Below are 27,605 nucleotides of genomic sequence, written 5' to 3'. Positions count from 1 at the left end.
TGGCATAGAATTTGATGTAAACCATTTTAAGGAAAATCCATAGTGGATTCTAGGATAAGTTTCTAAAAGAGATATGAGATATGGGGTAGATACACTGTATCCTACCTAATCCATCCAAAATCTAAATTTGGATGATGGAAAATAAGTGGCAAAATATATTAATTTCCTATTTATAGGAATGTTTGGTCATGAAGAAAAGTTGTCATGTTCGATAACCTAAGGGAGACAAGGATTCAAGTGTTTTTCTTCATCAAAGTGACCTAAGAGAAGATTTTACAATGGAATGTTAAGTAAGAAGGCTTAAGGAGATGAATGCTTGTAGGGTTAACAAGCTATCAGGGCTACAAAGTATGAAGGCCAAGTAGAATTGAGGACTAAACAAAGATCTATTATCTGCAAGAGAAGTTGTAAGTTGTATTAAATCAAAGCTCTATTGTTACTTTCTAACAATTTTAATAGTCTAGGGTAAATCCTTTGGATTAAGGTTGACCTAATAGTCATTTGTAAATCCTTTAACCGGGTGGCATTCCAAGTGAATGGTCTAAATTCCTCTAACAAGGCTCACTTCTAACAAGGTGACTGAAATCCTTTAACCAGGTCACAATCAATAGTGTGTTTTGTAACCTTTAACAAGGTTGGCCTTTCACAAGGCATCAATGAAAGAGAGGGAGAAGACTGTGGATTTTATTTGGTTAACTTTTAGTTATCTCAGTCTTATTGATTAAGAGGGAGTAAACCATGTTGATATGGATTTTCTAATGATCAATAAATTATCATACTCAAGTGGATCATGATTCATAAATCATAGCCATGTGATTTTAATGGGCCTACCTCATGTTTACATCATGAGGAAGTGAGAAATTCTAAATGATGTCACTTGTATGTGTAGAAGTTACTATAAAGTGACAATCTTAGAATAACTTGTATTATGTGGTCAAAGATTACTTTGAGTACTTGGTGAATATTATTTTATTGATGTTTAGATAGGCCAATACTCATGTTATCTAATGTGATATCAAAAGTGTATTTAGTGAATGTCGTGTGTTAACATTCTAATAAGCCAATACTCATGTGATATCATATAATGGAAGTCTTCTAATAAAAAACTTCCTTGATGTGTGACTTCCTAATATTACCAATGGTGTAATATATGAATTGTTTTTATCCTTCCTAGCTAAGAGGGAGTTTTGATGTGTGAAATATTTTGTAGGCTAAATTCAATGTTATACATTTTGAGTAAGTTTTGTACTTAAATCATGAGAATATGCATCTTGTGAGATTTAAAACTGAGTGCTTGGATGTCATTAATTGACTATCTTTGAGTTGTTTGTATAGATGCAATTTGGGTATGAGGTAAGTATGCATTTTTTGAGACTTGCAACTAAGAGCTTAGATATCATCAAATTGATTATCTTGGAGTTGTTTGTATAAATTCATATTAGGTATTTTAATAAGTATGAGCTTAGATATCATCTCATTGATCATCTTTGGGTTATTTAAAATATCGATCATCCTTTACCTTTTATTATCAAAATGTATTTATCCTTCTTGACTAAGAGGGAGTGTAAAATTGTTAGTCAATTAGGATGTCTTTATCCTTTATATATGTGTATTCATCATATATGAGATATAAGTTGATATATAACTATGATTAAATTTTATATTATATTATATAAATTATCAAATTAATGAATAGTTCTTCATCGATTATTCTCTTTATATATATAAGAGGTTTCTTCCATTTGGAAAACATATACCACATATAATGGAAGTGCTTAGTGCATTTGTAGAAGATCCTCAAAATTAAATAGCATTAGTAAACTATTTTGATCCATTGGTTGGAGAAACCAAGGGCTTGCAAACATTCACATAAGAAGTTCCAACTCACCATAGCGTATGTGATTTCTTAAAATCTAGTTTTATTAACATGATCTTTTTGTTCTTATGGTAAAAGGAATGAATAGCTTCCTTTTTAATAATCAAACCATCTAGGATTGATGTCCTAGGGACAAACCATGTTTTCTATTCAGAGATAATAAGTGATGTCAAGTTTTTTATTCTATTAGCTAAAACTTTCATAAATAATTTGTATATTATATTACATAGAGAAATGGGCCTAAAATCCTCTAGAGAACTAGCATCTTATTTTTGGGGAATAATGGTTAAGAAGAAGAAGTTCAATTCTCTTAGCATTTTCCTAGAATTTCTAATGCTTTCCAGTACCTCAACAACTTCATCCCCTGAGAAGTGCTAGAATTTATCATAAAATAAAGAAGTAAACCAATCTAGACCTGGAGACTTTTAAGGATTACATAATTTAAGAGATGATTCCACCTCCTCCTTAGATATTTTATTCACCAAATATTTATTGTGATCCTAGTTGATGACCTGAGGAACTAAGTTTGGAATGTTGTTGTTATGGAGGGGATATCCATCGAACCTATTAAGAAGTTTTTGTATAAATGAAATATCTTTTAAGGTTATATCTTTATTTGGGTAAATTCAATGTTATACATTTTTAGTAAGTGTTGTACTTAAATCATGAGAACATGCATCTTGTGAGACTTACAACTGAGTGCCTAGATGTCATTAAATTGATTGTCTTTGAGTTGTTTGTATAGATGCATATTGGATATGAGGTAAGTATGCATTTTTCAAGAGACTTAGATATCATCAAATTGATTATCTTTGGGTTATTTGTATAAATTAATACTAAATATTTTAATAACTAAGAGCTTAGATATCATCTCACTGATCATCTTTAGGTTATTCAAAATATTGATAGTCCTTTACCTTTGATTATCAAATTGTATTCATCCTTCTTGATTAAGAGGGAGTGTTAAAGTTTTAGTCAATTAAGATGTCATTATCCTTTATATACATGTGTTCATCATATATGTGATATACGTTGATATATAACTAAGGTTAAAGTTTATATTATATTATATAAATTATCAAATTAATGAATAGACAAATCCCATGAAGGGACATGTCTCTTTATCAATTATTCTCTTATATGTGTGTGTGTGTGTGTGTGTGTGTGTGTGTGTGTGTGTATATATATATATATGTATGTATATATATATATATATATGTATGTATGTATATGTATATACATACGTATATGTATGTATGTATGTACATATATATATATATATATTTATATGTATATACATACATATATATATGTATGTGTATATATGTATATATATGTATATGTATATATACATGTATATATATACATATATATATGTATATATGTAGATATATACATGTATATATGTATATATCTTCATGTATATATGTATATATACATGTATATATATACATCTATACATGTGTGTGTGTGTATATATATATATATATATATATATATAAACCAAGGGCTTGCAAACACTCACATTAGAAGTTCCAACTCACATTATCATATGTGATTTATTAACATCTATTTTTATTAACATGATCTTCTTGTTATTATGATAAAAGGAATGAATAGCTTCCTTTGTAATAATCAAACCATCCAAGATTGATCTCCCAGGGACAAACCATCTTTTCTCTTCAGAGATAATAAGTAGCATCAAGTTTTTAATTCTATTAGCTACAAATCTCGTTAAATATTTGTATATTATATTACATAGAGAAATGGGTCTAAAATCCTCTAGAGAACTAGCATCTTCATTTTGGGGAATAATGGTTAAGAGGTGAAGTTCGATTCTCTTAGCATTTTCCTAGAATTTGTAATGCCTTCCAGTGCCTCAATGACTTCATCCACTTAGAAGTTCTAGAATTTATGATAAAATAAGAAGGAAACCAATCTAGACCTAGAGCCTTGTAAGGATTATATTATTTAAGAGATGATTTCACCTCCTCCTTATATATTTTCTTCACCAGAGATTTATTGTGATCCTAGTTGATGGCTTGAGGAGCTAATGTTGTCATTAACTTATTATTGCCATTAGTGACAACACTTATCTATTTCAGTATTGCTACCGAGCTTAGCACTAAATTTCCTACACTCACCAAGCATTCTAGTGTTAACCAAGCTTCAAAGTAGTTAGTAGTTTACACCAAGTAGATAGTGGCTTCCAAGTGAATACAACCAATGTGAAAATCAGCAGTGTCTACAGAGATTCATAGTGTCTACTGAGCAGTAAGTTTGTTTCATGGAAATTTAATGTCAATCGAGCATTGGATAAAGTAGTGTTTACTGAGTGAAACAAGGTAAACTTAGTGTGCAGTATCTACTGAGTGACACTACATCTACCAAGTCACCAGTGTTCACTAAGTTCAAAACTACATTGAGTGATTAGTATGGACCATGCCTTCACTTTGACCAACTTCATGATGATGTTGTGTAATGCACTGTATGCCGAGTATCAGAAGGTCATCAAATCAGTTTAGTGAATCTGACTTATTTACTATTGGGCTGACTCTGTAATGTGTTGTTCACTTGTATTTTGGCTAACCTTTCAATTTTGTAAATTAGAAAGGTATATATGTAAGGTGTATTGTAAGATATCAAAGTATTTTTTGAAGTATATTGAAAAGTAATGTGAAGTATTTTTGAGAAGTGCATGCGAAGGTTTATCAGCAGTAGTTCAAGGAATACAACAAGGTCAATACAAAAGTAAAAAGGTTACATCCATCACATAAGGTGATTAGTGCATAAAGGATCTTATTAGGAATAAGTTGTAAGTAGATCCACTACTTCATCCTAATAGGTGAATCGGTTTCTAAATCCTCTAACAAGGTGGACCTAGCAATCCTTTGTGCTCCTAATAGGGTAGATCACCAGAAGTGGTCAATGTAAGCCTTAACAGGCCAACTTTATGTTGTAGTAGTCAAGTTTTGTGGGTATCGTCTCCACCCCAGTTTTACTTTCTATTTGGAAGGTTTCTAGTTTACCAAAACATTGTATTCTTTCATGTGATGAATGTTTCATCTTTCAGTACTAATGCATGCAATAGAATAGATTGATTTGTGGTAAAATTTGAAGTAAAGATTTAAAGTTACTAATTCACCCCTCCCCTCTTAGTAACTTATCATATCTTGAATATTTCCAACAATTGGTATTGGAGCTTTGTGGTTCTCAGGATAAAAGCTTGATAGCTTGAGCAAAGGTCTAAGGACAAATGGAGATATTCAGAGTTGACAAGGCAATTGAAAATGAAAAGCTAGATCTAGAGATGGCCATAGCTCAACTCAAGGAAGCAAAGGAGCATCTATCCCAATCCTTGAAAAGAAGGAAGGAACTTGCAAGACAAATGAATGACAATCAGTATGTTGGAGAATAGATTGAAGACCTTTTCCCATCAAGTAGTTTAGATGAAGGTAATGAGGCAATCAAAGAACTCCTAGCAAAGAATGGCTCTCTACAAGAAGAAGTAAGGAAACTCAAAAGAGAACAAGAAATTCAATCAATCAGGCTATGTGAGATTTTGGAACAATGGAATAAGGAAAATGAAGACTTGAATGCAAGAAATAATGAAGAAAAAAATCAATCTAATCATAATGAAGACCTCATTAATCAAATCACTAGAGCAAATGAAGAAATCAGAATTCTCAAAGCATAGAATGAAAGAATATGAAGTGATCTAAATTATGAAAGGGAAATTAATGAAAGAATAATGAGAGAACTAAGATGTGAAAAGAAAATCATTGAAAATTTGAAGAATGACCTAAATGTTGAAAAACAAATCAATGAATGGATGATGAAATTATTAGAATCTGATAAGATTAATAACCCAGAAAACTAGTGCAAAGAATAAATATCTAAACTATGAATGCAAATGATACAAAATCAAAATAGCATCATAGAGTTAGTCTCCAAGAGAGTAATGCAAATGCTGAAAGCAAAATAGCATTAAGAGGATGCAAAAACAAGAGATACAAATACAAGCCAGGTAGCATGCTTATATAGGCCAGGAAGAGGGAGGAGGTGGCAACACCAACCAATGAGGAGCAACCATCTATCAGACTAAAGATAGAAAATTATCTTCCCAAGATAGCTAATGGATGCTCACATGTAGGAAGGTGACACCTCACAACCATTCACCTAATAAGACATGCTTTATTAACCTAAGTGAGATTACTAAAAGTGTAGGAAAAACCTAGCAAAATAGGAAAAATAAAAAACTACACTAACACCCCCCCATAAAAGAAGCTTAGGTGGATGTAGAAATGGGTCCCGGAAAGTCAAGCCTGATGAGGTACCCATGTACATAAAATTCCCCCAAAAGAGAGAGAAAAGAGACTCCCCAAAGAAAATTAGGGCTCCAAGTGAGAGGAAGAGGCCCCCCCAAAGGATGAAGCATCCCGCACCTCTAGCAAAGCTTGCAAATTTTGTCCGGTAGATCCACTTACATCGAACAAGTTTTCTTCCCTTAGGAAAAGGGACAAGATCCCAAGTGTGGTTCCTCATCAAGGAACTATACTCTTCCTGAATAGATGTATCCCACTTAGAAATACCAGAAGCCTCATGAAAGGACTATGGATTTGAGGTAGTGGCAATGAAGATATGTAGAGCATCCTATAATTGTGAATGAGTCTAATTAGTGTCTGATGGATGCCCAACCCAATCACCTGCAAACTGCAAGGTCTGTCTAGCCCAAAGTGGAAGATGGAGAATCTAGAGGAGAATCATCAACCTGTAAATGATGACTAGGAGAGGAAGGAGGTGAGTCCTTTGAATCACTCTCTACATCAGAAGTGGAGGTAGAAGACTGCTCAAGTGAATCTGATCCATTAGAAGATCTATCATGTATTCCAAGTGACTCCAATGTCAAAGTAGAAGACAACCCTGTGACCATGCTCTGCTGGTTAAGCTGATGCAAGTAGTGGAAGTTAAGATGGCCAAACTGCTCATGCCATAATCTGCTCACATCATTAGAGTGAGTGAGTGAAATAGTCAAAGGAGGATTAGGAAAAAAGTGAGAAAACATATAGAGTTGTGACTGATAACCTGCTCTCCCAATTGCAACTGTAGAATCATTGTGCAACTCATGTATCTCTACTAAATTAGGAGTGAACTCAATCCACTTGCCTAAACCTGTGTGAGTGATCTGGTGTACCGATAGGAGATTAGTTGACAATGAGGGTACACAAGGAACATCATGGAATGTGCCAACCCCCACATCAATAGACCCTCTCCCACACACCTCAACAAGAGTGTTATCACCCATCAAAATAGAATGCATAATACACAGCTCCAAGGATGCAAGTTCTTCCTTAGATGAAGCCATGCGGTGTGAAGCACCCGAATCAAGAACCCAAGTGGATGGTGAGGAAGTAACTGCAAAAAGGGCCTTGCCCTTTCCTTTCCCCTTGCTGTTTGCTTTTTCCTTGTTAGACCCTTCATTAGAACTTTTTTTAATAGACTTAGGAACACTGATATTATTCTTCTCAAGAATGTATGTCAAGTGATCAAGTTGTTTCTGCAAACATTTATGTTCATCATGACCAAGTCTTTCACAATAGGCACATTTGACCTTTTCTTTCTTAGGCTTATTGCCCTTGGAAGATGGTGTATCAATAGTTTCTTTTGAAGAAATCAATATCTGATCCTTCTTCTCCTCGCTATTCTTTTGTTTCTTGTCCTTACTATTATTGTTACTACTTTGTCCTTGTTGTTCTTTTGTTCCTTAGTTGGTAGCCAAGGCATGTGACTTAGAGGACTTAAGAGTGCCCATCTGGATTAGCTTGTCCTGTTCTCAAGTGAGATTGACAGCAAAATCATCTAAAGATGGCATGGTGAATTGAGTACCAAGTGCACCCTTAGTAGCATAGAAGGTAGAGACAAACACAGAATATTCTGAACTTAGCTTAGAGAGAATACTAAGAATTAGTTGTTCATCTTTCTTTTCAATTCCACATTGTTTTAATTGAAGCCTTAGTGATTTTAATTTGGTGAAGAAATCTTGGATTGTGTTGAAATTTCCTAAACTAATTAATTCATTTTCCAACATATGACCCCTCATTGAATCTTGTGTGCCAAATAGTGTTTCTAGCTTTGTCCATACTTCATTTGGTGTATCCAAAGACTCAATGTGTAATAGCAAGTCAGGAGAAATAGACAAACGCAATGTTCCATATGCCTCATCACATTTTTTAAACCACTTAGGCTTGTCTTCATCTTTAATAGGTTTAGTTTCAAGTCCCATAGTTATCCTATTTAATCCAGCTTTCTTTAAGTGAATTTTCATGCATGATTTCCACTCAAAGTAATTGTATGGAGTTAGGATGGGTATATTTGTTTGATCCATGATGAAGAAATGCAGAGAAGAAATGCTAAAAAGAAGAGAACCCAGCCACGATAATGCCCCCCCCCCCCCTTTTTACTCAATCAAAGAACCCCCCTAAAGAAATATGATTTGGAACTTTATTTTAGTGCATTTACAACTACCACTAGAAAGAAATACTTAGTGGTCTTGATTTCAATGCATTACAAACCCTCATGAAGAGCATATGTTGAAAGTAAAATTTAGGCACAATAATCGAGGAAACAAATAGCACCATTGTGATCTACTCAAAAAATCATGGACTTCAAAAAAAGAATCACCTCGATACGAGGTCGTATGAGAAAGTTATGATCCTCCGAAGTTTCCAAAATGAGAACTGTGCACTGTTATGGCCAAGAATCTACAATTTCTGAATATTTTATGCATGAAAATTAAAAGTCAACTCCCCTAGTGGATAGAGCACAAAAAAATAGCCAAGGTCATAACAAGAATCATCAAAATTAGAGTCTGTATGAGCAAGAACGAGACATTTGAAAACTGCGTTCAAATTTGCGACTACCAACGGAGAGGGGTAAGGCTATAGATTTTTGAGCTAGATCCTGCAAAATATATAGATTGCATGCAAAATCTAAAAGATACCCAGATGGTTTTTCGGGGCTATGAACAAAACCCAGAAAGTATTTTTCTTTTTGATATGCAAAAGATGTTGCAATAGTGTAAATTAGATGCCTTTAATAGTAAAAAATGGCTCCAAAAATCAAAAAATGACCCCAACAACTAAAATATGACATGAAAATGCTAGATCAGCTTCCTAAGTCCATCAATTGCATGTTGGAACCTGCAATACTGATTGAAAACTCCAAATATGCAAGTTGGTTGTTAGATTTGAGATTGAAACCCTAGAGAAAAACCATTTTTGTCAAAACTTTTCTAATTCTCAAGATCATCCAAAGATGCAAGAGAAGAGCATACTTCATTTTTCAAAAAACTACAATAAAGTTTATTAGCCCCCGCACCCCCCCCCCCCCCCCCCCCCCCTTGAATCTCTCAAATAAGGAAACTAAAATCTACTCTTGCACATAGAAAAACTCTGATACCATGTTAGAATCTGATAAGATTAATAACCCAGAAAACTAGTGCAAAGAATAAATATCTAAACTATGAATGTAAATGATACAAAATCAAAATAGCATCATAGAGTTAGTCTCCAAGAGAGTAATGCAAGTGCTGGAAGCAAAATAGCATTAAGAGGATGCAAAAACAAGAGATACAAATACAAGCCAGGTAGCATGCTTATATAGGCTAGGAAGAGGGAGGAGGTGGCAACACCAACCAATGAGGAGCAACCATCTATCGGACTAAAGATATAAAAGTATCTTCCCAAGATAGCTAATGGATGCTCACATGTAGGAAGGTGACACCTCACAACCATTCACTTAATAAGACATGCTTTATTAACCTAAGCGAGATTACTAAAAGTGTAGGAAAACCTAGCAAAATAGGAAAAATAAAAAACTACACTAACAAAAATCACAAGAAGACATGAATCAATTGAATCAAAAAAATGAGTAGAATCTTCATAGGAAAAAAGGTAAAGTAGGACTTGGATATAAAGAAGAAGAAGGTGAATCTTCCAAGAAAGGTACAAAAAGGAATAAAAAATCCTCATGCAATCATTGTGGGAAAATTGCTCATACATCAAACAAATGCTGAAGCAATGGAAAAGCAAAATTCAATGGAAAGTGCTACAACTGCAATTAGCATGGTCATAAAGCTAATGAATGCAAGGAGAAACCAAAATTTGAAGGAAAATGTCCTAAATGAAAAAAGCATGGTCACAAGGCATCTTAATGCAAATCCAAATCATTCAATCCAGCTAAACAACTTATAAAGGCAATATTTGGATGGGACTACAATACTTGGTGCAAATGTCATTATTGTGGAGCATATGGACACATTGGCATAAATTGTGCAAGGCATCACCTAAGGAAGAAGGATACTACTATAAGGTGTTACACATGCATTGAAGTCGGTCATATAGCTAAAAACTACATGAATATAAGCAAAGTTGAAGATGAAAAGAAAGCAAGGGCTAACAACATAAGGAAACAAATGAGGTAGCAATGGATTCCTAAATCTACCGAGGATACAAGATCAAATCATGAAAGTGAAGTCACTCAAGAAGTGGGTGATGCCATCCCCTCAAACTAAATTCTTAAGAATGTATTGAAGCTCTACTCAGCAAGAAAATCATTAGCAGTTCTAGCAAATATGAGGAACGCAAATGATCCAATCAATATTCTAGATACACAAGGATCACAAAAGGGTTATCTTTTGCCAAGTTGCATTAGACTCCACCAAGAAAAGTTGGTTAAAGACCTTGCTAACCAAGGTCAAGAGTAAAAGAAATTTGGTTCATCTACCAAGTTGATACTCTTTCTGAGTTAGGTTAGTGAATGATAGTCTGTCATGCACTGTGTCATTATGGCGCTAAGCATTTATGAAATTTTCTCAACAAAAGGGGCAATTTTGACTTCATTTTTCACCGCATTCATAGTATTCAAAGAGTAGAGTGATTTGAAAGATAATTATAGTGTTTTTGAGTGATTTAGTAGCAAGATCTTCATGAATTCTATCATCTACTAAGTAGCAATGACATCTACTAGTGGAAGTAGCACTAAACCAAAGAAGGGTTTTGAAATGCTAGTTAAGGGTGTCGAATGGAAAGCACCAAACTTCAAGATCATTCTGACCATAGCCGAATCACTTGATCCTTATGGAGCTCAATCACAAATCTCTCCAAAGGTACTTCTAATTAATGACATAAGGACTCATTTTAAATGTACTATTCAAGAATTAAGGACATTAGAAATATATATTGCCCTAGCTAAAATGTGTGTCAATGTAGTTTTGAAGCCTGAGCATAAACATTTAGAAACTAAAGGATTAACTCATATCCCTCACATGCCTCAAAATTTCCAAGTAAAATGGATAAGGTACATATTGAGTCAGTTCCGCAATGGTCAATTATGGTTGGAGCAACCCATTCTGATTAAAAAGAAGATGTTACATAGGGTTACAGGTCTACCAAAATTGAGCAAAGATAAGACAACCAAAACTCTAGGTCAAGAGGAACTGCAAAAGAAAACCCTAGCCAAGTGGGATAGTAAAGGTTTAAAACTAAACAATGTCACTAACATAGAGCTTACATTTGGCATCCACATCATTGCACACAAGATCTACAACTCAAGTTGATCGAACAGTGTTCCTTGTGAGACAGTTGACCTAGCATACAAAGTTATAAAAAAGAACCTTGAATTTGATTTATCAGATGTATTGCTGAAGCAATTGAAAAAAAACATTGAAAGTGTGAAGACTTCCAAGAATAATTCCTTTAAGTTTGGTTCATTTCTTACTTGTTTATTCTTTTATGTTCAAAAATTCTTTCCATCTAAGGGCATAGTCATATGGAGGAAAGACACCCCTATTCTTTATTAGATAAATGAATTTATTGAAGAAATGGTTGAAAATTTTAAAAGGGTGTTGGATAACTACTTTGAGGCATTCAAGGAGAGAATGAATAACAGATTTTGTATCCCACCCACACTTGTAGAAGACTACAAGGATGACATATGTTTCATGGTAGACTGTGATAGAGTGTACATTCAAGTAGTCATACCAAGAGTGGCATGGGTAAAACCATTGCCTTATGAAATTAACATTGATGAAGCCAGAGACATCATTGAGGCATTGGTAAATGAGCTAGCCAATCCTAATCTTCCTACATTTGGCACTTATGAGGAAGCCAAGAAGAGAATAGAGCTTACTATCAAGATTCCTCAAGCTCTCAGTAGAAGCAAGAATAGAATTGCCAAATTAAAGACTGTTGAAGGTCCTCTAACGCTTATTGAGGGCAAGGATGAGGATGAAGAGGAGGAATATGAAGAAGAAGAAGAAGAATCAAAGAAATAGGAACGTACAAAGAAAAAATGTATAGTGATTATCACAAAACCTTGGAAGAAACCAACTACAGTGTTCTCCAAGAGAGCTAAACAAGGAAAAAGTGAACCAGTGTTCATCTGCTCTACACCTACATTTGAGGAAAGGATGAAATAGCTAAGAGTTGGAGTAGGAATTTGCAACTTCAAAGTTCTCAAATATGAGACTCAAAATGTAGCTGAGAAAAAAGAGATTAAGGACTTAGTTATGGAGAAGATGGGCATTTGGAAATACTCACCTAGATAGATATAGCCTCAAATCCATGCAAATTTTTTTGCCAAAATCAAAGTCAGATGGGAGAATATGGTTCAAATTGTAAAAGAAATCTTTGAACAACAACTAAGATATTTGGTACCAAATCTGACTGATGCAAGAGTAAAGAAGGCAACAAAAGAGCATGAAGACAGAATGATTCTAAAGCTTAACACTTGCTTCATATTAATGAAAAAGATAGAATCAATGGTTAAGCATGCCTTAGATGTTTGGAAAGATATATATCATCTCAACAAACCATCAAAGGAAACTATTGAAATTAAAGATGATGATAGTGATGATGATGATGATAATGATGATGATGACAACACTCCTTCAATATTAGTTACTACAAGAGAGTTCCATTCTCTAATGGAGGAGAAGGAAGAAGAGGAGAAGGAAGTAGAAGAGATGGATGAAGATGATCTAGTTAGAATAGTAGTAGAAGCAATTGCATCTCTTCCTCACACTCCACCACATAATATTACATCTTTGGAGGTAGCTTCTACTAGTGAGATTATGAGCACAATAACAACATCAATTACTCAATCTTCACCAACCTCCTCCCAGCTCTACATGTCTGCAATGGAAGTGTCAAACACTTCATCTACTGAGCTAACTGTCACTTCTTTGGCTATCAAGTTAGCTCCCTCTACTCATGCATCATCATCAGTATGTGCAATAGTAAGTTCTACAATTTTTTCTTCATCCATTCTAGTTATCTCTACAAATTTTTTTTCATCAGCATTATTTGCATCCACTTCAATTCTAGTTAGTTTAGACATTTCTATGGGTATTCTACCAAGTTTGGCACCATTTTTAGGAAGTGTTTTAGTTTTTGACTCAATTAGTACTTTGATTGGTATTCAATCCTCAAGTCTTATCCCATTTTTCACTACTAGCCCTTCTATCTCCACTATTGTGTCTATTCCAAAGGTCAAACTAGTAATCACTGAAGTAAAACAAAGGCAACCATTGAAACTTTTGATCACTAGAAAGGAAATTCAAGAAGATATTGACTTAGACACAGAGATAGTAATACCTAAGATTGACTATGAGACTACTACTATTGAAGAGATGAGGTTAGCCAGTCAACTCATAGAGAAGAAAGCTACTCAGAAGTAGTTAAGGTCTAAAAGGGATAAGGAGTATAGAATAATTGAAAATGCAAATAATATAATCATAGAAGCTTTAGGTGTTGAAGTGGATTCCACTCAACATATTTTGATTCAATTAGAAGAGGTTGTACAAAAATATAATGATAACTCTTCCAGACAAGAGAAACTCATTGAAAAGGTTGAAAGGAAATTTGATGATAAGGTGCTAGAGCATATTGCTTAGTAGATTGCAATCAAACAAGTTGAGTTGTCCACATTTTTGGATAATTTTGAAAATTATTTTAATAATGTAGCATCACTTTTTGCCAAACTTTTTGATGTTTTTCGTTTTACCAATGAAATAAAGGAGAAGCTCAATAAGATTGATGCTAACATGCAATCTAGTGCATCAAAGTTGTAGGCTAACCCTTCCTCCAACTCCTCTCATCACACCAAGGTGAAATATTTGGCAGAAGTGTAAGTAGAACTTCTAAGAGAAGAAGCAAGAATAAGAGAAAACTTGATTGATATTCAGAACATGATCTTGCCAATAATGGATATGATGTAGAAACATATTTCTCATTGCAAAATATTGGTCCAAGATTAGAACTTCTTAGTGACTTATCTCATGATCAAATTATCAAGAAAAGTCTAGATTGCTCTCTCCACTTTTCAAATTTTGTAAGAGAATTGGGATAACTCATTCACCCTCATTATAAAGGTACATCAAGAATTTATTTCTCATTTTGGTGTAAGTATATAGATAGTATATGTAGCCCTTTGGCATTACTATCAAAAAGGGGGAGTGATATGAGTATAAGGAAAAAGAGAAACATTGTATATAAGGAGAGATATCAATATAAGTGAAAGGGGGAGATGGAACTCAATACAGTTAGCATGTATATGTGTATAGTTATGTACATAAGTATCTTTGTATATACATTATGTGTCATCAAGGAGATATATGTAGGAATGTACATGCATCAACTTTACAAAGATCAATTTTGAAAAACCAAAATTCAATGAGTCAAATTCTATACATATTTTTTGGCTTATAAGTGTTTTGTCACTAATGCCAAAGGGGGAGATTGTTGGCATTAAGTTATTATTTCTATTAGTGACAACACTTATCTATTTCAGTATTGCTACCAAGCTCAACACTAAATTTCCTAAACTCATCAAGCATTCTAGTGTTAACCAAGCGTCAAAGTAGTTATTAGTTTACACCAAGTAGATAGTGGCTACCAAGTGAATGCAGGAAATGTAAAGATCAGTAGTGTCTACTGAGCTTCACAGTGTCTATCAAGCAATAAGTTTGTGTCATGGAAATTCAGTGTAAACCGAGCACTGGATAAAGTAGTGTTTAACAAGTGAGGCAAGGTAAACTCAGTGTGCAATATCTATTGAGTGACACTACATCTACCAAGTCACCAATGGTCACCGAGTTCAAAAAAACATTGAGTGATTAGTATAGACCATGCCTTCACTTCTACCGAGTGCATGGAAATGCTATGTAATGCAATGTATGTTGAGTATCAAAAGGTCACCGAGTCAGTTCAGTGAACCCAAGTTATTCACTATTGGGTTGGCTTTGTAATGTGATGTTCACTTGTATTTTGGCCAACCTTGCAATTTTTTAAATTGGAAAGGTATATATGTAAGGTTTATTGTAAGATATCAAATTATTTTTTGAAGTATATTGAAAAGTAATGTGAAATATTTTTGAGAAGTGCATGTGAAGGTTTATCAGTAGCAATTCAAGGAATATAGCAAGGTCAATGCAGAAGTAGAAAAGTTACATCCATCACATAAGGTGATTAGTGCATAAAGGATCTTATCAGATATCAGTTGTAAGTAGATCCACTACTTCATCTTAATAGGTGAATTAGTTTCTAAATCATTTAACAAGGTAGACTTAATAGTCTTTGTATAAATCTCTTAACTGAGTGCATACTTCATTGTATGTTTGTAAATCCTCTAACAAGGTGGACTTAGTAGTCATTTGTGTTCCGAACAAGGTAGATCACTAGAAGTGGTCAATGTAAGCCTTAACAGGCCAACTTTATGCTATAGTAGTGAAGTTTTGTGGGTATCATCTACACCCCAACTTTACTTTCTGTTTGGAACATTTTTGGGTTACCAAAACATTGTGTTCTTTCATGTGATGAATGTTTTATCTTTTAGTACTAAGGCATGCAGTAGCATAGATTTATTTGTGGTAAAATTTGAAGTAAAGATTTAAAGTTATTGATTCACCCCTCCCCTCTCAGTAACTTATCATATCTTGAATATTTCCAATAGCTAAGTCTGGAATGTTGTTGTTATGGAGGGGAAATCCATCAAACTTATTAAGAAGGTTTTGTAAATTGAAATAGATTTCAAGGTGTTGCTTTGAGAGACCTAATACTATAATATAGTCGTTTGATCCTAGTATTGTTATGGATAAATTAAGTATTTTTGTCACCCTCTTCAAGCCAAAGTTCCCTCAACTTTTTCCTCCAAAAAAATTCTTATTTTTGTAGGATACAGGCATACTAATGCAACCTGTATTTTTCTAACATAAAGTTTTTTTGGTTCATCACCTTGATGTAACTTCCGAGTTAAGATTAGCCAACTTCTCTTTAATCACTACTTTTCATCAAATATATTACCAAAAAAATTTAATGTTAAATTCTTTCAATCTTCTCCTAATAGTTTAAGATTTTTTCATGAAGAAAAAGGCCTTGGAGAATTTTTAGAATTCTTCTTCCCACCAGGCATGAATAAGATCCACCAACTTGAGATTCATCAACTTCATGTAGTACATTAAGGCTAGCATATCCCCAAAGGAGATGACCAAAATCCCTAGCAAAGACAACACATCAGAAATACAAGAAGATATAATTAAAAATAACTCAATTCATTAACAATAGATCAAATCAACACCATACATGTTAGGCTTAATTCCTTCATGATTACAACCAATACATTCCAAATTATAGAAAAAATATGCATCTTACGAGCTTCAACTATCACTACCTTTTCTATATTCACCTTGTTTCCCTGGATGACACATCTACATTACATATATAGCCAACATGACATGCAGGCCATCTTTGAGTTCACATTTTGAAAAATAGGAAATGTATTATACAATATAGAATTGGCCCAAGAGATAAAATCACTAAATACGATAAATTATAAGAACATCTACAAACTTAGATAAAGGTCCACACATGATCCAAGAAATGTCATTTAGAGCCACAAAACCTCACTAAAAGTAATAAGCCTCACTAAAGAAAAATACCATACCTCAACTCAAGACCCACAAATGAAAAAACACCCAAAAGGATGAAAAATCACTCTAAAAATAGGTAACATAAAGCTATGTGAATATAGGATAATGATCCAAGATAGGTGCATAATAAGAAGCCAATCTTGTAGACTCTAGATTGAGAAATCAAGAGACCGCAAACTCAAACTATCAGATAGGAAACTAGAAAATAGAAAACAAAGAAAATATTTTGGGTGATGCAAGATTTGCAAGAAACCAAGGATGCTTATGCATCAGATACCTAAGGTAATAAAAGATGTTCCATGAGGACTTATATATGGCTAAATGAATTCAACAACAAATCCCATTGTCATTCTTAAACCACAAATCCTCTTCATCAATCATCATAGAAGTCTATATAAACTTACTATTGCAACAAATTATTTTATTAGATATCTCTAATTTTATACTACTAGTAGGATCAATTGAATCATACCAACTACAACTTCCTAGTTGATTAGAATTCTTCTTTTCATTATTGTTTCATCATATATCTCTAATTTTATGCTACTAGTAGGATCAATTGAATCATACCAACTACAACTTCCTAGTTGATTAGAAGTCATATTTTCCTTACTTATGTTCCTAACCACAATATCATATAAATTTGTCAAATAAAATTGTTTAACATCAATAGGTTTAACCACATGCTTTATTGTACTAAAACTGAAAATCTTGAAAACACTCAGGTTCTTTGCTCTTTCTCTTTCTTAATCCTTCAAAGTAGTAAAAAAAAAACATTTCATCCTTCTCAATTATTGTAGTATACTTTGTGCAATCATGAATAGATCCTCCCTCAAACTTCTAGGGTCTTCCAAGTAAAACATGACAACCACTCATGTTAACTACATCACATTAAATATCATCTTTATGAGCTCCAATAAACAAGTTGCACTATTCTCTAACATGTTCCCAATGATCATATTGAAACCAATTGATACCATAAGGAGTGGGATGTTTTAACCTCTGCAATCCAAGATTTCTAACTATCTCCTCTAATACATGATTATTAATACTTGGAATCCATCCATAATAACCTTACAATATTTTCCTCGGACCTTGCAAATAGTTCATGCCTAGCCAATATTATCCTCCTCATCAACATAGATTTTCTAAGCTCAGGTGAAGCAAAATCAACATCATATTCTTTTTCATTATGATCATTTTGTGCTATCAAGTTACTTTTAGCACTCAACATATCAAAACATTCAAAATCTTGGTGCCCTTCTTTACCACACTTGAAACAAGAACCCTTGAAGGAAAATTTCTTATCAAAAATTATCACCTTACTTTTATCCATCTTTGTCAACTATTTACCTTTCTTTCTTCTAAACTTATCTTCTTCCTTCAATGCATATTGATAAGAATCCTTAATTGAAACAAGTTTCAACATACTCAACTCATCTTGAATGTTAAAATTCAAGCCATTTATATACTGCACAACCTTTTTCGTAGAAGACTCACAATGTCTAAATCTAATTTATATCTTGTAAAATTATTCAGTATATTCCTTCACAAATATATCTTTCTAGTTTAAATTTTACAACTTCTTAAATAATTCAAGTTCATAATCTTGAGGGATAAATTTATCATTCCATATACAAACTATAACTTACCATCTACTTATCTTGGATTTATCATTATTTTCTTTATATTTCTATAATTATTACCTCCCATAAGGTAGTAGGACTTTTCAAATTAGTTTGTTCTAACTTAGTCCTTGTAGATATATAATATTCTAAAGCTAAAAATAATCATCAAGTACATTAACCCAACCTATCAATTACTCAAAATCTAATGAACCATAATAATTAGATACCTCCATTCTATGACTTTGACCAACTTGTTCCATAACTCTCAACAATCTTTCTTCTTCTACAAGGATCTTAGCTTTAGTTGTTTCAATATCTTTAATAGCTTCTTCATATTTATCTTTTCTCTTAGGATTCCTTCTTAATCCATTCAAGGAATTAGGAATCTTAATCCTCATTTATGTCTTAAATTCTTAAAACAAATGTTCCAACCTCCTAGGATTCATCCTTCTAGGAAGCATGCTAAATCTAGACAAGGTGCAATTGGCTCAATCTTCATTGATCAATCCACCAAAAAGAATTTAGTAGATTTTTAACAAGTTACCAATAAATTTTTCAAGTCCTCTTCAATTGCAAACCTAAGCCATGATCTACAACCTCACAACCAAGAAGTCTAGGTCTAGCTAAGTCATCAATAAGATCAACTATACAAATGAACACTATACAGGATGAGATGTAAGGTCTTCCTAGTTAAGGCCAATACATTCTAGATTACAGACCAAATATGCTTCTTTCTCAAGCCTCAATTTTCACTACCTTCTTTATATTCATCATAATTCCCTACAAGACACATATACAGTCATTAGTATATGCAAGTCATCTTTGACTTCACATTCTCCAAAATAGGAATTGTGTTATACAATATGGGATTGATCCAAGAGAATAAATACATAATAAGAACATATAAAACCTTATATATAGGTCCACATATGATCCAAGAAACCATGTGTAATTTCACAAAGTTTTACAAAAAGAGATTAATCTTACAAAAGGAAAATGTCATGTCTTTCCTAAGGAGACAAATAGGAAAATAACACCCAAGAAGATGAAACATAACTTCAAGAATAGGTAACATAAATTTATTTATATATAGGAGAATGATCCAAGATGTGTCCATAATAATAAGCCAAGTTCACAAACTCTAGAACATGAAATCAAGTGATCGACAATTCAAACTATCATATAGGAAACTGGGAAACAAAAAATAAAGTAGATATTTTGGGTATTGCAAGATTGACAAAAACCCAAGGATCCTCCTACAATAGAACCCCATCTTCGTAAATGGAAAGGAGTTCTCTTGAGGCTAATATTACCTATAAATTTGAAATAAGATCAAATAGTGATCCAAGCTCGAATATGGTAAAATTTGAGAGGCCATCTCAAAGTTAAAATCATGAAAGTTTCCCTTGAAGAAGAATCTATCTAGTTTTTCCTTGATGTTGTTGAAACCCATCCTTTGATTGCTCCAAGTGATGTTACCATTCTCAGTAGGGATTTCCAATAGGCTATGAACCTATTAACCTACTCATAGAAGGCCACCATGGTTGAGAGATCTTCCCAAAAATCCCTATTTTTCTTCTTTCCTCAAAAATGCATTGATATCACCCCCTATAATAAAATTATCCCTAGGATATGAGGAGATAAAGTTTTCTATTTCCCTCCAAAAAACTATATTATCAGTCAAATAAGAAGGACCATATACATTGATCACATGTATGTTTAAGTTGGAGTTAAATAAATAAAACCTACCTAAAGTAGTGCAAGGAAAGAGAATCCCCAAAAGACATGTCCTAGCCCCCAAAAAATAACCACATAGTAGAAACACAACACAAGATACACAATCTAATACCAAATGCAACTCTTTATTCATAAAACAATAATTTACATGCAATGTGCCTATCTGTAAGGCCTTCTTGGTTATTACCAAATACAATAGCAATTACAATAATAGTTCTACAAGAACCCTCAAGATCCAACCCAAACACTTATCTAGGCTAGATCCACATTAGTAGAAACGTCCAAGGAAGATATGAACTTATGCTCACAATCCCACCAAGCAATCTCCTTATTTCCCAAGCCTTATCTACAAGCCCTTCTCAAAATTTTCTCTTCTACCACATCCTCTTCTCCAAGCTGGATGATCATATGACTCACTCTTTGAATGAATATCTAAAAGACTCCAAAAGGTCCCCTACTTATACCCAAGTAAGCCACAAGTAAGCCTAGCCTATTAAAAATTAAAATAACCCTTACATTAAATATATGTTGAGCCACAAGTTAGCCCCTAATAGATATTAAATATCAAATTCCTTAAAAGGCTTACAACACCTATTAAATACATCAAAACAATTAACCAAGACCAAAAATAGGTCCATGTAAACTCCAACAACCGCTCTACAACACAATCACATGAAACATGCATTAAATGCACCAAGTTGTTCAAATAAATCCATGAGAACTTCATCCTACAAACCATGTTTCAAGCATCATGAAAACCACAAGTATCATCAAGCTCCCATAAGCATTGCCAAGAAAAATTATATGTTGATAACCTTTAGTGACTGAGCCCCTTCAATAACTAAGTACCTTGACCAGCTCCACACCCAATAATGATCGAGCACGACTCCTTTGGTGACTAAGTCCACCAATTCCAAAGTCAAACCACACCATCCTGGAGGATTCCTAGCAAGCCTATGATGATTTTGAATCAGACACCCTAGGTTTGACAAGATGTTTTCAATAGAAAGAAAAGCATCTTATGGGAATTAGCACATAAATCCCAAATTATTTCTTCAAATACATATCCTCCAAGTCTTCAAATTTTATGCTCTTTCTCTATTTTTGATGCTTCTTCACATCCATCGTTAATGTGCTATAGGTCTACATTTCACATTGATCTCTAGCCCTTTCAGAATCCTTCAACTCAACTCATCCACCAATACTTAGGTTCCTCCTATCAAGTTCTTCATTCTACAAAGGAAATAGGGAATGCTTCCTACCACCTTTCTCAATAGTAAACACACTCATGACACAATCATACATAACCCTACAATCATATTACCAAGGTTTACTAAGCAATAAATGACAACTATCCATGTCCACAATATCACACAACGGTTGATCCTAATGTTGCCTAATCTAGAAATCAACAAGGCACTACTCCCTCACTTACAAAGAATGTTGACCTTGCAACCAACCAATCCTATAAGGATAATGATGTCTCACTCTCTTCAAACCAAGTTTCTAAACCATCTCCTCAAAACCAAGGTTTTCTATACTACAGCCATCCACAATGTCCTTTTAGACATTACCACCAAACTTACAATGAGTCCTAAATAAATTACTTTTCTAATAAGAGTCCAATGTCCTCTGACCAACTGGTACTCATCAAGCTAGAAAAGATATCCTTGCTCAGGTTCATGGTCTTTAGCCTCATTCACAACAATAGCTCTTATGACACCAACCTAAAGAAAATTATAAGCTCTATGTCCTTTTTGACCACATCTATAGCAAGTACCCATAAACTCACCTCTACCTATCCTCCTCTTTTGATCAATAGGTTTTGGTTCATCTTCTCCACTTGGTTTAGCCTTTGCCAAGTAGTCTGATTTCTCCTTCCCTCTGGAATCACCTTGAATTTTCCTCTTCAACTTATCTTTTTCCTTTAGGGCATACTAATAAGAATCCTCAACCAAATCAATCTTCAACATACCAACCTCATATTTGATATTGAATCTCAAACCATTAATGTACCAAGCTACCTTTTCCTTTGACAATTTTCTATGCCCAAACCAAATAGTCAACTTGTAGAACTCCTTAGTATAATCTTTCATAGTCATATCTTTCTATTTCAAATTCTGCAACTTCTTGATCAACTCAAGTTCATAATCACTAGGAATGAACTTAACCTTCAACTTAGTCACCATCAACCTCCATCTAGTGACCTACATTTTACCTTCATCTTCTCTATCTCTTTGTAGTTCTTTCCGCCAAAGAGCAGCATCTTTCATTAGCTTACTCTATGCCAACCTCACTCTGAGTGGATCTCTAATATCCTCTAACTCAAACTAATCTTCCAATTCACCAATCAAATCAATCAAGTCTTCAAGATTCAAAGTACTTGAGAAATTAGAAACCTCCATCTTTTGCTTCAACTTCAACTGGGATTCAGGCCTAGAAAATTGACCAGCCCTATTTCCCATAGGCCTCTCCACATGATATGTTTTGTCCTCACCACTTCATCTAGCAACTTCAAAGTCTTCATCAACTTCTTCATAACAATCCTTAGCACCCATATGTTGAGGTACACCACCTATAGGACTTATGATTTCAAAAATCATGTCACTCTTCATCAACACCATCTTCTCTAAGAGCTCACTTCCACAACATCATAGAGATCATCAATTACCCTAGGGTAAAATCTTCTTGGAGGCATCTTTTGATATATTTGCAAACCTAAAATAAAAAATGCACAAATCCAAAAGATCAATCAAATCCACAAGATTAACCTTCTCTTCCAGCCTTCCCCAAGTCCTAGTACAAACTACCTCAATTTTAGCACTTGGTCTACATAATAGGAAACAACCTAATCTAATATCACCTAGCTTGGTGCAAGGGAGGAGAATCCCCAAAGGAGATGTAATATCCCCTAGCAAAGAATCACATAGCAGAAACACAACACAAGATACACAATCAGATACCAAATGTAACTCTTTATTCATAAAATAACTATTTGCATGAAATGTGTCAAGCTATGAGGCCTTCCTAGTTATGGCCAAATATAATAGCAATTACAATAATAGTTCTACAAGATCCCTCAAGTTTCAACCCAAACACTTAGCTATTCTAGATCCACATAGGTAGAAACCTCCAAGGAAGATCTAAAATTGTGCTTAAAAGCCCACCTAGCAATCTCCATGTTTCCCAAGCCTTAGCTTCTAGCCCTTCTCAAATTTTACTCTTCTTCCACATCCTCTTCTCCAATTTCTATGATCATATGACTCACTCCACAAATGAGTTCCTAAAGGCTCCACAAGATCCCCTACTTGTACCCAACTAAGCCACAAGTCAGCCTAGCTCATTACAAATTAAAATAATCCTTACATCAAATATATGTTGAGCCATAAGTCCTCCAATAGATATTAAATACAAAATTCCTTAAAAGGCCTAAAACACTTATTAAATACATCAAAATAATTAACCAAGACCAAAGTTAGGTCCGCACAAACTCCAACAACTACTCTACATAACAATCACATGCATCATGCATTAAATGCACCAAGTTGTCTGAACAAATCCATGAGAACTCCATCCTACAAACCACAATGTCGAGCATCAACAAAACCACAACCATCATCAAGCTCCCATAAACATTTCAAAGCAATAGTATATGTCGAGCAACAGTGTATGTCAAACACCTTCAATGATCGAGCCCCTTTAATGACCAAGCACCTCGGCCAACTCTACACCCAATAATGACTAAGCACCACTCCTTTGGTGACCAAGTCCACCCATCGTCCGAGATGAAGAGAGGAGAGTCCCAGTTGTGATTCCACAAGCCAAGTCAACATACTTGGTGTGCTAAAAATTTAAGAATTGTCTAGCCAGTTGATTTTGTCACGGATTGTGTAAGGAGTAAGCAAAATTTTGTAGAGCCATCCTAAAATTCATAGTACCCAATATTATACAAAAAAAATTAATATAGAATTAATCATTAATAAATTATAATAAACAAATACTTAGTGATAATAAATTTCAAATAAATTTGTCTTAAAATTATAAAATAGTTTTAAAAATATATTTTTATTTTACGAACAATTTCAATATAAATCTAAGGAAGATTTAAATATTTTGAACTAAAACATAAATAAACTAAAAAATAAATAAAATTAAACAAATATTTCAAATTATCTTCAAAAACTTCACTACTTTATATGAGCTACAATCTTTAAGGACATGCAAGAGTACAATATTGATTGATGTAGATATTTTAAATAAACCTATCTAAAGAACTGTTGATAGATATCCATTATAAAATGATTAAAATTTAATTTATTACATTTAAAAATATTTATATTTCCTTGTATCTTTATTTATTTTTTTCACTCACTAAACCTATTTATTTTAATTTCTTAAAAAAAATTATTTATATCTCCAAAGTTTACAATTTTAGCAAATATTTTTTGTAGTGTTTATTATGATTTGATAAGTAAGAGGTTGAGGCCATATATAGATCCCAAAAAATGTACAATTCAACTCTTGAGGCACTAAATGGATGGATCTGGGTGATAATCTTTCAGTATTAGCCTATTTTGGATGAGTATTAATATCATAAGTATTGATTTTCCATGTCAACAATGTGAAAAGCTTGTTGAAGTTGATGAAAGATAAACCCCATAGCTCCCAAGAATTACATCCATACAAGCACCTGACACTAAAAGAGAGAAGCAAAAGTTGTCGAGGCTAAAATTGCAAGATCTATAGATGAGACATTCTTGATGAGAAAAAAGAGAAATTGCTATTACCAAAAATGAATTGGTTTGATTACAAAGAGAGATCATCCTTGTAAAAGAGATCAAAGCTCAAAAAAGGTCCAACCTAGGTTCCATCATAATAATTAATTAAAGAATTAATTATTAGATGCCTAAAGTTTAGCTTAAATAGACTAGAGTTAATTAGAAAATATCTAATTACTCTAACACCCCCCTTAAGGTAAACTTAAGGAGTAGCTATAAACCTAGAAACTACTAATGAAAGTAGAAATGGGTCCCAACAACAAGGCCTAATGAGGTACCCAAGCACAAAAAAATCTTTGAAAAGAGGATAAATAGAGAAAACCATATGAGAAAAACCCTACACCAAAATGAGATGGAAAACATGCTAAAAGAAAGCTAGTGAAGGACTAAACAAACCTCCAAACTAGGGAATGTCCCAAAGGATAGGAACAAAAGATGATCATGAAGAACATTGTTGGAGCATGTAGAAGCTACAAAGCTTTGTCAAAAGTAACTTCTAAATTAAAGAACCTCCACTGAAATAGAACTGACTAGGTAGAGAATATTGTAATTTGCATGTAATTATGATGCACATAAAGGAAAACTATTGTACTCAAAGATACGGATGGCATGAAACACCAAAGCTTGGAGAGTTGATCAATCAAACATGGAAGGTTGCAACCAAATTAGGATAAAAAAGAAGAGTGTCTATATGGTAGATGATCCATCTCATTGAAATGCATTGGTACCCGACCACTACATCTGCCTGTTATAAACAATTGTCCACCAAGACAACTAAGAGGGGGGGTCACAACGGTGAATTAGTAATCTAAAAATTAAAGAATTTATCAACCTTAAACAATCTTATCCATTCAACCAAAGCAGACAACAACCATAACAAGATGCACATAGACAATTACACTAGATATGTTAGCTAGGGAAACCCTTGATCAAAGGGAAAACCCCAGTGGGAATGATGTCGACAAGATGATGTACTAATATAAATATTCCTTGTTAGAGGATGGACCCTGTTATGAGTCTATTATAGAATTTCATACATATGAGTCCCTATTAGGAGACTTTGAATCCTATTAGGAGACTCCAACCCTATTAGGAGTTGTGCCAACCTTGTTAGCAGTTGAAGTACAATGTATGCAAGAAGAGCCCATTGCCCAAACATGCAATTTCAATAATAAGAAGAGCTCACTCCCCAAACAAGTAATATAATATTAAGTTCATCTTTCCTCTATTGTATCAATAAAACCAATTGCTACCAAACCTTATAGACTAGGTCATGAACCTTGGATCCAAATATCAAACCTTGGATCACACAATAAAACATTGACAATGAAGTTTCGTTCACTTCTACTCTGCTCTACTCAGCTTCGCATTCCACTCTCTCTGCTACTTACAATTACTTCTCTTTTATGTATATCCACACTTATGATAAAGGAAAATTTCCTTCCTTTATATCAAATCCATAAAAAAAAATTCCCTAAGATAGCTATTAGACCTTCTCAATTAATTATTATAGGACCACATTAAGAACACATTAGACTTAGCAATAACATTAATCTTCTACTTTGCAACTTGAATATTTTTTCATACATGTAATATTATGATAAGTGAGCTTAGCCATGTCATCATCAACATTTCTTCTTCACATCCTCAACCTCAATTCTCAGAATAGTAATTCTGCTAAGAGATATAACAAGTTTACTAGAGCATGCCTCTGTAAACTCTATCTCAAAATAGACATCACGAAAACTTGCATAACTTATTCTAGACTTTACATTTCTTCACCTAACATTAACTACATATACTAGATGCTAAGACATATCACCCATAACTTTGGATAGTGAGAATACTCAACTAGTCATCCACACCAACTTGATCTTTCCACTATTCTTGTGTCAGATACCACAGAAAACTACTATGTTGACATTAATGACAAAGATAGGCATGAATGTAACATATCTACAATACTCCCTCATAGGAATATCATAAACATTCATGCTTCCAACAACCTCCCCCTTTGGCATTAATGGCAACATAGATGAAAAACATCCATTTCCAAGGGTACCAACTACAAAAGACTATTAATCTTTCTTTTCAAATCTTTTTCATCAATCATTCTCTCCCATTGATATACCTCAATGTGCTTCCTATTTTTCCATGTAATTCTCCAAAACTATTTTAATGCTAAACTTCTCTTAAACATGATGTACTTGTTCTTTCTTTTTTTTGCTTCTTCCCATGATGTTTTTCATGTAGTACTTCTCCCCCATTGACATCTATGTCAAAGGAATCTGCAATCAATAATCTCTACAACAACTAGCTCAAGTGTCCAAAGACATTATTCAGAACATCATCAAGAAGAGTCCTAGATGACTCTGTCCATCATAGATACTCCCCCATACAAGGAGCATCAACATTTAGTCTAGACATACAATAGTGCTATGTTACAGTAGATTGATGCACTCTTGCATCATCTATTGTAATATAGGAAGGGGTATAACCCCTAGCATACCTTACAAATACTCAAAAGTCTCTTTGAGAAGAGGATTAGTGAAAATATCTACAATATACTCTTTAGTGCTCACATACTCCAATCTATTTTC

The sequence above is a fragment of the Cupressus sempervirens genome, chromosome 4, assembly GCF_028749045.1.
Source record: "Cupressus sempervirens isolate cs-2001-9-10 chromosome 4, ASM2874904v1, whole genome shotgun sequence".
Lineage (NCBI taxonomy): Eukaryota > Viridiplantae > Streptophyta > Pinopsida > Cupressales > Cupressaceae > Cupressus > Cupressus sempervirens.
The sequence above is the reverse complement of the archived record's forward strand: the minus strand, read 5'-3'. Positions refer to the sequence as shown.